Source organism: Coturnix japonica, chromosome 3 (genome assembly GCF_054131305.1).
Source record: "Coturnix japonica strain WE chromosome 3, WE-NBRP24, whole genome shotgun sequence".
In the NCBI taxonomy this organism is placed as follows: domain Eukaryota; kingdom Metazoa; phylum Chordata; class Aves; order Galliformes; family Phasianidae; genus Coturnix; species Coturnix japonica.
In genome coordinates, this window is record NC_140665.1 from 38,267,847 (window position 1) to 38,276,562 (window position 8,716).

Below are 8,716 nucleotides of genomic sequence, written 5' to 3' on the forward strand. Positions count from 1 at the left end.
ATGTGAATTCTACAACTGCTTAGTTTATCTCTATTATTGAGAAACTCAGATGAAACAGGAATTCACAGCTCACAAGTGATTGAAGCCAGTTTTAAGGAACCTCTTCATAACCATGGCTCAGCGCAGCCTGTATAAGTTCAGCACTCTAACTGTTCTGAACTTTCTCACAGAAATTTGTGATGCTATATAGCTGTGGGACAACATAATTTTCACATCAAATTTCAGTTTTAATTGGTTTCAATCCTTTTGTAGTGCAGAAAACAAAGATTATGCATGTTCCAACTATCAAGCCCATTGGGATTTGGGAGAAGAAAAGCCACATCCACCCCACCCACCTCCAATTACTTTCTAAAATGGGAAATAGTGAAAAACAATTACCTTAATTTCTTTTCATTAAGAATTTATGATATCAAAGCCGGAAGGAGCAGTTCTTCTGGAGAAACGCACACAAGCCACTCTAGCTTAACCCAGCTGTGTGATTTTTATTTTTTTTTCCTATCTCTTGACAATTTTAAACTTTTCCAGAGATTTCAGCTCAATTCTGAACTCTAGAGAACATAATATCTGATTTTTTCCAACACCATCCATTACAAAACTTTGATAGGTTCCATTAAGTTATTAGCTACACCAGTGTATATTATAATTTGCACGAACACCCATAAAGTGTAGCTTCTAAACTTATGATTTTTCACCTTCTACTGTTCTGTACAGAATGTAGAAGAGCAAAAGCTCCTATGGTTTCAATGAAGCTCTTTGCTCTATACTCTTTTTCTGTTATTTAATAAGCAAATATTTTCACTATTAAATTTTATTGTTTAGCCACAGATCCAACATAAAAAAAATTGTAAATCTCTTATATTCCAAATATTTATTTGGAAGCATGAAAACAGTGCCTGGAAAATTGTAGTCTTCACATCTGAAGGAGTCTTTGCTGCATCCTTTGTGAACAGTTTCCAGTTTATGTCTACAAAAGAAGCTCTTGGTTTATTAAGCATGATCCCAATGGTCATGTCTCAGCTTGCAGAGAAATGAGGTTGTTGTGATCAGCTCCTGCAGCTCACACAAAGACAGCCATCCCAGCAGGTCTGCATCAGCCCATTCAGTTTTGTTGTGGCCCTGGAAACTTAGGACGTCATAACGTATGAAAAGGTGCATGGCTTAGGAAAAATTGGAAATCTTGAAATATGTATCACATAAGTCAAAAATTCTTCATCAAATTTGCCCAGGGCTAGATGGTATAAACTCAACAGCAGGTCAGATTCAGAGTGTCCTGCAGCACTACAGGTGGATGGGACGTTTGGCTTAGAAAAACCTTGGCTTGCACAGCCGTAGAGGCACAGAACTCACAAAGAGCTGAGGATACACAAACTATCACTGCTGTCTCATTTGTTTTCTCTGAATGCCTTCCTTCAGCCCTACTCCCAGGAGCTCCCACAGTGTTGGTTGCACTCATTATCTATATCGTTTCTTTTACATAAGGCTCTTTAATCATCAGCAGACAGTTTGTGCTCTCAGAAGAACGTATGAGCCTGAGGAAACATGCCCAGGCAGCTGAGGGAGAGCATGGGCCCTTGTAGGATATTTTTTTTCGTTTTCTGTCTGTCCCCGTCAGGGACAGAAATCCCATAGACTACAGGAGTTAAAGCAGAAAGCTCTGAGAGATTTTGTGCATCATCTCATCTCGTTTCCCTCCTTGCAGCCCTTCCTGGTTGCAGTGCTAAGGTAATTTTCATGCAAGAGGGCCCGGGTGAAGGAACAGCTGCTGCTCCCGTGTCCTCTCTGTTATCATCCCGCTACCAGTGATGCTCTGTAATCGTTCCATTGTACCGCTGTGTTTCCTATAAAGCCGAACAATGAATAATGGATGCAAAAACTAAGTGGCGTTTCAGGTTCATTAGTATGCATATTGTTAGAAATTCATTTCAGTCCGTGTTGTGAAGCCACTCTCCTCTCTTTTGTATTTTGAGGTGTTACTGCTTCAGGCTCTGCTAACGTTCATTTCGTATTCATTCATTTGTGCCTGTAGTTTTACCTGGATTGTGGGCTATTGTTCTTATTTGCAAAGCTTGGGTTTAATTTCCTGTAGGAAGCTTTTCTTTTGTCTCCGGGGCTCATTCTCCTATTATCATCTGCCTTGAGAGTACTAAAGCACTGTCCTGCTGGTAAAATATAATTTGTTTTGTAGGGTTCTAATGAAAATTTTTACCACTTCTGTCCTCGAAAATATAAAGATCAAGATTTTTCCACTTTTCCATTCCAGCTGTCAGTACCGAGCGCCTCACCTCTTCATTCTTCTCCTGCTCCTGGTCACTGGGTAGTTCATGAGCTCCCCAGACGTGATCTTGCAAATAACCGTATCCTTGCCCCCATCCATCCTCTATCAGAGGCTTTGCTGGCAGTGCTGGGTGCCTGGAGAGAATTCTGACCAGCCATGCAGACAGCATGCTGTGTAAAAGTGTTTTCTTAAAAAGTTGAGTTTTCCACTTAATTTCAAGCCTCCAGCCCCTCTTATGACATCTTACAGTTGATCCCTTTATTTATATAGCATACATACTTTATTTTCTTCATTAGGCTGTTCAGTAACAACCCATTATCTATCAACAAACTCCTAGCAGATAAAACATTCTTATTATTGCCCCTATTTTTATTTCTCTTTCATGACGTCCTCACACATTCAGACGTGCTTCCTAACAACAGAATATCATTAGGTCTTGCCTTCAGCTATTGTTAACAAGGAACTGACAGGATACAGTAGACTGATCCCAAGCTTTTTTTTCCCCCCGCTGTCCTAACTGTATCTGTTTGATGGTCTCATAGATCTATCTGTACAAGAAAGTACAAAACAAACTCTGTTAACACTGGAAAAGCAACAATAGTGAATTGTAGCTGTGCTCTCCCAAAACACTGCACAAAAGAACAGTCGCCTCCAGCAGCCACAGTAAAATGGAATTTGCAGTGATAATATTCAATGTATGCACAGCGCATATAAAGTAATACAGTAGCAACTGATAGCAGTTTCTCTGCACAGGAAGTGTCTTTTACTTAAACTGTTTCTCGTCTTTGAAAGTGTATGTAAAGCCTTATTAACATTACAAGCAGTACTGTCTGCTCTAAATAAAGTATTCAGATCAGGTTGCCAAAGATAGATGTTGAAATGCAAGTAAATGGGTTGTCCTACATTTGGAACCAAGAACCAGTAGCCACATTTTGAAAGTGCTGGTGTCAGTTTGTCATCACCTCCATCGTCATTACCTATGTTCCCCTGTAGAAAAGTACAGCTCTCCAGTTCTTTGGTCATATGAAGCCAAAGATGTAAACAGATCTACTAGCTCAGTGAGATGATGAGACCAAGTGAGACAGGGCTTCACAAAGCCAGGCTGTTGCTGGGAAGCTCGCAATCTCAGCTTCTTCTAGGATTCCCCTTCTGCTGGTGTTGACAGCAGGTTGAGTGCACTGAAGATAATACAGCTCTGTGATAAGAGAGCAGAAATGTACATCCCCAAGCAGAGCATGAGTGCTCATAGATAACTGGGCACGAGCATATCTAAAAGATGCAAGAGTGTGACACCAAGACATACTACAAGAGGAAAGAGGGATCAATCATAAGAAGCTCATTTTCATTTTTATTACGGCAAGTTGCTGGCTAATGGTAAATTGAACAGATGCTTATCTCTGAAGTTTGAAAAATGAAAAAATTTCTATCTATCTTGCAAAAATATGGAGAGTGTGCAGTTCCACTACAGAAATTTTAATGACCACAGGAAAAAGCATCCTCGTAAGTATCATAACCTCGTATATCATGTGTGCATAGATATATATATGGATATATATAAATTTACATAAGAAAACTCACACATCTACACTGTAATTTTACTCCTATATAAATATTCACATATATCTCTCTATACTTGTTAGTTTCCCTACATTTATACGAAGACAAACACAAATATATGTACATAAATATAACATAACATGTATGTATGCACATACATGCATATTTATCATAGTTGTTGGTTGGTTGCTTGCTTTTTTAAACAGGTTTGCTCTTAGATATAAGAAAATATCCTGTCAGCTACTTTTCTGTTGACAATGGACATCTCCAAGGACACTCATTGTTAGCTTGCTTCTTTAAACTTTTCTAAACAGAGTTTTACCATATATCTCAATTGGAACTTGACTGTGTGCAGTAAGAGACAATTAGCTCAGGAATAAACTGTGTAACCTCTAATTAAAATCAGAGCTAGGCTGGTCTATTTGTGTCAAACCACACCACCATTCAGGCATCCCACAACCCCAGCAGAGGAAATAGAGTAACTAAGAACCGAATTTGTCCCAAAAGCAAAAATAATTCCCTTTATAATCACAATTGAGGCAGAATAATAGACAACTTAAACTCAGTTTTCAGGTGTACAGCTCCTGATTGCAAAGCTGGAAATGAGCATAGCCATGTGTTCCCTTTTCTTTCTTTTCTCTCTTGACAAGTAGGTCTTTGTTCTTGTGGTCTACTTGATTCTAGGGATTTTTTTATTATTATTTTTATTTATTTATTTATTTGTTGTTGTTCCAGGGAAACATTTAATTTTTCTTTTTAATACAAGCCCTGGCACTGAGCACCTGCTGCAATTAAAGCACTGGTATTTGGCTCCTATGAGGTCTATTCTATTATGAAGTTTTATCCATTGATTGTAGACTAATGAAGCCATCAATTCATCACAGCACTTCTATTACCCTACTGCTGTTGTGGGATATTGTATTGCTGAGCATGGGTAAGAGGACTGACTGTCTTGCTGCTGCCCCAACCATAGCTGAGGATGTAAAAAAAGTAAAGTAATCAGAATTTCAATGCAGTTCAACTTTGTGGCCCTTCTGTGGCCTGTTGGTTTCTCCTATAGCAAGATTTTCTCATTTAAAGCAAATCAATTTCAGCACTCCTTGCTGTTTAAAAGCAATGGGTCTTGAGTGAGACCAAAGAAGAGGAGATGTGATATTTTCCTGGGAAACAGTGGGGGACAAACAAAAGACCATGTTTTTTTTCACACATTGAAACTATGGAATGAGGGATCCGCAAAGTCTAGATAATGGCAAATTAAAGTAAATAGAAACAGCAAGAAACAGTTTTGGCAACAGTGTTTTTCTCCCCCTGCATCAGATTCTGGTAATGTAGGTTTTTTATAGCCAAGTCTCACATTATTTATGGCAGATTTATTGTCATTCCATAGATTTTGCTTATTAATTTGTTTGTTTGCTTGCTTGCTTTTGCAGATTGTCTGCAATTGTATTGATTCAGTACAAAAAGAAACACACAACAGGAATTGGGAAGAAAATAAAAAACTGGAATAGGAAAGGCCTTGAAAGCATCACTTTGAGCTGCCAAGAATCAAATGTAATAAAGGATAATAAAAATAATTTCTGGCAGTCTTCATACCTTTCTAGAGAATTTGGTGTTGAATTTAGAGGTTGAGGCCTAATAAAGGATCATAGTGAAAGATAAAGGAAACCAGGCTGCTATTAGTAATTGTGTCATAGAAACTATATTGTCTATATGAGAAGTGTGTAAAGAGAAGGTCTGAAAATGCAAACAGGAGTAATGGATCTGTCTGGAAAAAAACACAAGTTGTCTATCATGTATCTAACAGAGAACAGTGGATATAATCTTTTCAAATTGCATTCTTTGCTGAAACCATTAAAAAATCTGAGCACAAGCAAGTCAACCGAAGCAAAAAAATAGTTTGAATTTAAGCAAGACAAGTCCATGGGAAAAAATAGTTTGTAAATTCCAAATATCAAAGACTTCTTCTATCCAACACAAGCATCATTTGAATTTAACCATCAACTCATTCAGCTCTTGTTTTTTAAGCTGTTACAATACAAAAAGTACCCAAATGTCTTGGTCCTAGGGCTAGCCTCAGTATTTAAAGTGCATAATCTGATGGCACAGTGCAGAGATGGGATTTGGGCAGCATGGACATTTCAATAGTGCATCCATCACCTGCATGTGTCCTGACATAGGCTGTTCTGGATGTGGGATATGGAGCATCTAGAGCAGTCGTAAACAATGAAAACAACATGAATGATTAGCTAGTAAATACTGGAGCTGCAAGTCTAATTAATTAATGTTTGTAAAATGTTCCAAGATTCCTCAGACAGAATGTGTTACAGACGTGAGAAATATTACAAGTGATCTTCACTGAAGTATTAACAATCCAGAAGGCAGGAATGCAGCCTTGTTATAAAAAGGCTCATAACGGGTTTCTCCTGCAGTGGTTTGCTAACAGGAGCAATCAGCAGCAAAGCAAGTACAAGGCTCTGCTCCCAGCTCTGTTGCCTCCGTGCAGAACAGGGGAGTGCACAGTACAGAACCCACATCATGCTGCTAATATGAATCAGAACTTTGTTACCTGAAGTGGTGTCAGGATCTTCAGGTGGAAACACACCCACAAGACCTATGAGCATGCTGATGTGGAAACTCTGGGTTATTTCTCCAGATTGCTCTCCTTGGGGTGACATGCAATGAAGCGACGGCTTGACACAGCAGAGTGCTGGGTGGCTGCAACACACCCTCTGTGCTCATGTCTAGCAGTGCACCTGTGAACACGCATTGTGGCATACTGCATGTCATGTTTCATTATTTCATTATTGTGGTTGCCACTGTTATGAATGAATATCCACACCCAGCTTCTTCCTGAGATCTTCTGATTAGATATTCTCCTGCAAATTACTCCTTTAATGAAAGTTTGTGGGAAAGTCTGCAGGCATCCTCAAACAGCACTCATTCATGCTGAATGGGGGTGCAAGTTCTTTACAGCTGTGCTTCATCCTCTTTGCCTGTGTCTACAGTAGCTGGATTTTTCCAGCAAGACCCTGGCAGCCTTCATAGAGATCAATGAGGCTAAGCAGCTGCAGAAGCGGCACATAAGGTCAATGCACAAGCTCCTTTCTCCCTCAGCATGAGACAGTGGGGTGTAAGTGATTTATAAACTGGAGTTGGAGGTGATTGCAGTCTTCGGGGCTAATTACACAATTTCATTATCCTGTCACATTTTCCACATTTGTCACAGATCTGACAAAATAAAAAGAAAAAAAAATAAAACAAGAAAACCAATATACTGTCTGCAGGCTGCAAAGGTATGGGCAACGTCTGTATTACACAAGCAGCAGAGAGCAAGAGAGAAATACTCTTCCTTGTTTCATACATGAAGCTCATGGGAAAGCTTGCTTTGTGCTCACACAGCAGATCAGCATTGTTCCTGGAGACTTCATCTTCCTCCACATCCCCATAAGCTACACCTTCTTCCACTAGCCCAGAATTTGCATCTCTCTGTTTAGGGGATGTAACCATAGAGTGGTGGCCTCTTACCTCACCCTACCTCCTTCCCTTCAACTTTGGTAAAGCTACTGCTACCTTAAACACAAGGCACAACGATCAGTCTCTACCTGTTCCCAGGATCAAGTATATCTCCCCCCAAAAAATGGTGCGATTTTGATTTATTTTCTCCCTGTGTTTGTGATCAAGAGTGTCCCTGCAGTCCTTGTGAGGTGCTGCTCTTCTGCTATGCTCCTGAGAGTGCTTAAATCCATCATCACCACCACAGTGAGACAGACGGCCCCTGGACTGATCTCATCTGCTCCCACACAGTATTCCCTTTCCATGTTCACTGCAGACAGCTTGGAAATGGCAAGTAGCTTTCAGGCTCTGCAGCCAGTTTTTGGGGTGGAGCAGCCGATGAGATCACCGATGAGCTGCACTGGCCCCAGTGTTCCTGCTCAGAGGGAACAGCTGAGGCACTTTAACCTCTGTGCACATTTAGAGCCAGACGAGTGCTCAGCCACTTTGAAAACCACGCGTAATTAAACTAATTGTTCTCTTCAAAAATAGTAAATGCTGTAACATCTAGAGAAGTAATTAGAATTGCCACACCACTGCTATTAAGAAGAAATACCACATCCCTTATATAGCCATTAATCTGATAATTGCTTCTTTTAATAGGAATCAAATATTTGGGAGTTTTTGATCTCCTTAGGCAAGAAGAATCAGGGCTACAGGCCCCAGGAGGTTCTTTTTTGTGGGGCTTTTGGAGGTCACAGGTCTTTTAGGGGGGTGAAGCTCCCCTTCCCCTCCCTGCTTAAAAATTTCCCTCTCTCCCTCTATACATAGATCAATGATATACATATCCCCACGTACCTATACATATATATCTACAGCTATACATAAGCACATGAATGTGTAACCAGGGCTTTCAGAAGAGCTGCTAAGCTCCTGTTGCATTCTCTGCATACTCTTAGCTTCTTCCCCATGATGGACAGCCAACTGTAGTTCTGCAAATCCCCTACTTCAACCTTCCAGTTAGTTCCTCCAGACAGGCATTAAAAACCACTCTGAGCCTATGATAATTTGAGGATTCTTAGTTTGTATTGTAACTCAAACAATGACCAACCCGTCTTTCTCAAAGGACCAAAAGAATTATGCAGTACCCTGAAACTTAGAAGAACTGCACAAGAAAAAGAGGAAGGGTATAAATATGCTCAAAATGGAGGTGGGTGGAGTGTTAATAAGTAGTTAACTTTCTCCAGATGAAATCAGCACACGCAGGTGTGCTTTAATTTTGAAATGTTATACCCAGGTGACTGATTATATTGGTCTTGGAAAGCTCTCAGGTGAATAGGTTTACATAAAATGAAACTAATGACTGGTGTTTAAGAAAAAGACTTAAAGATT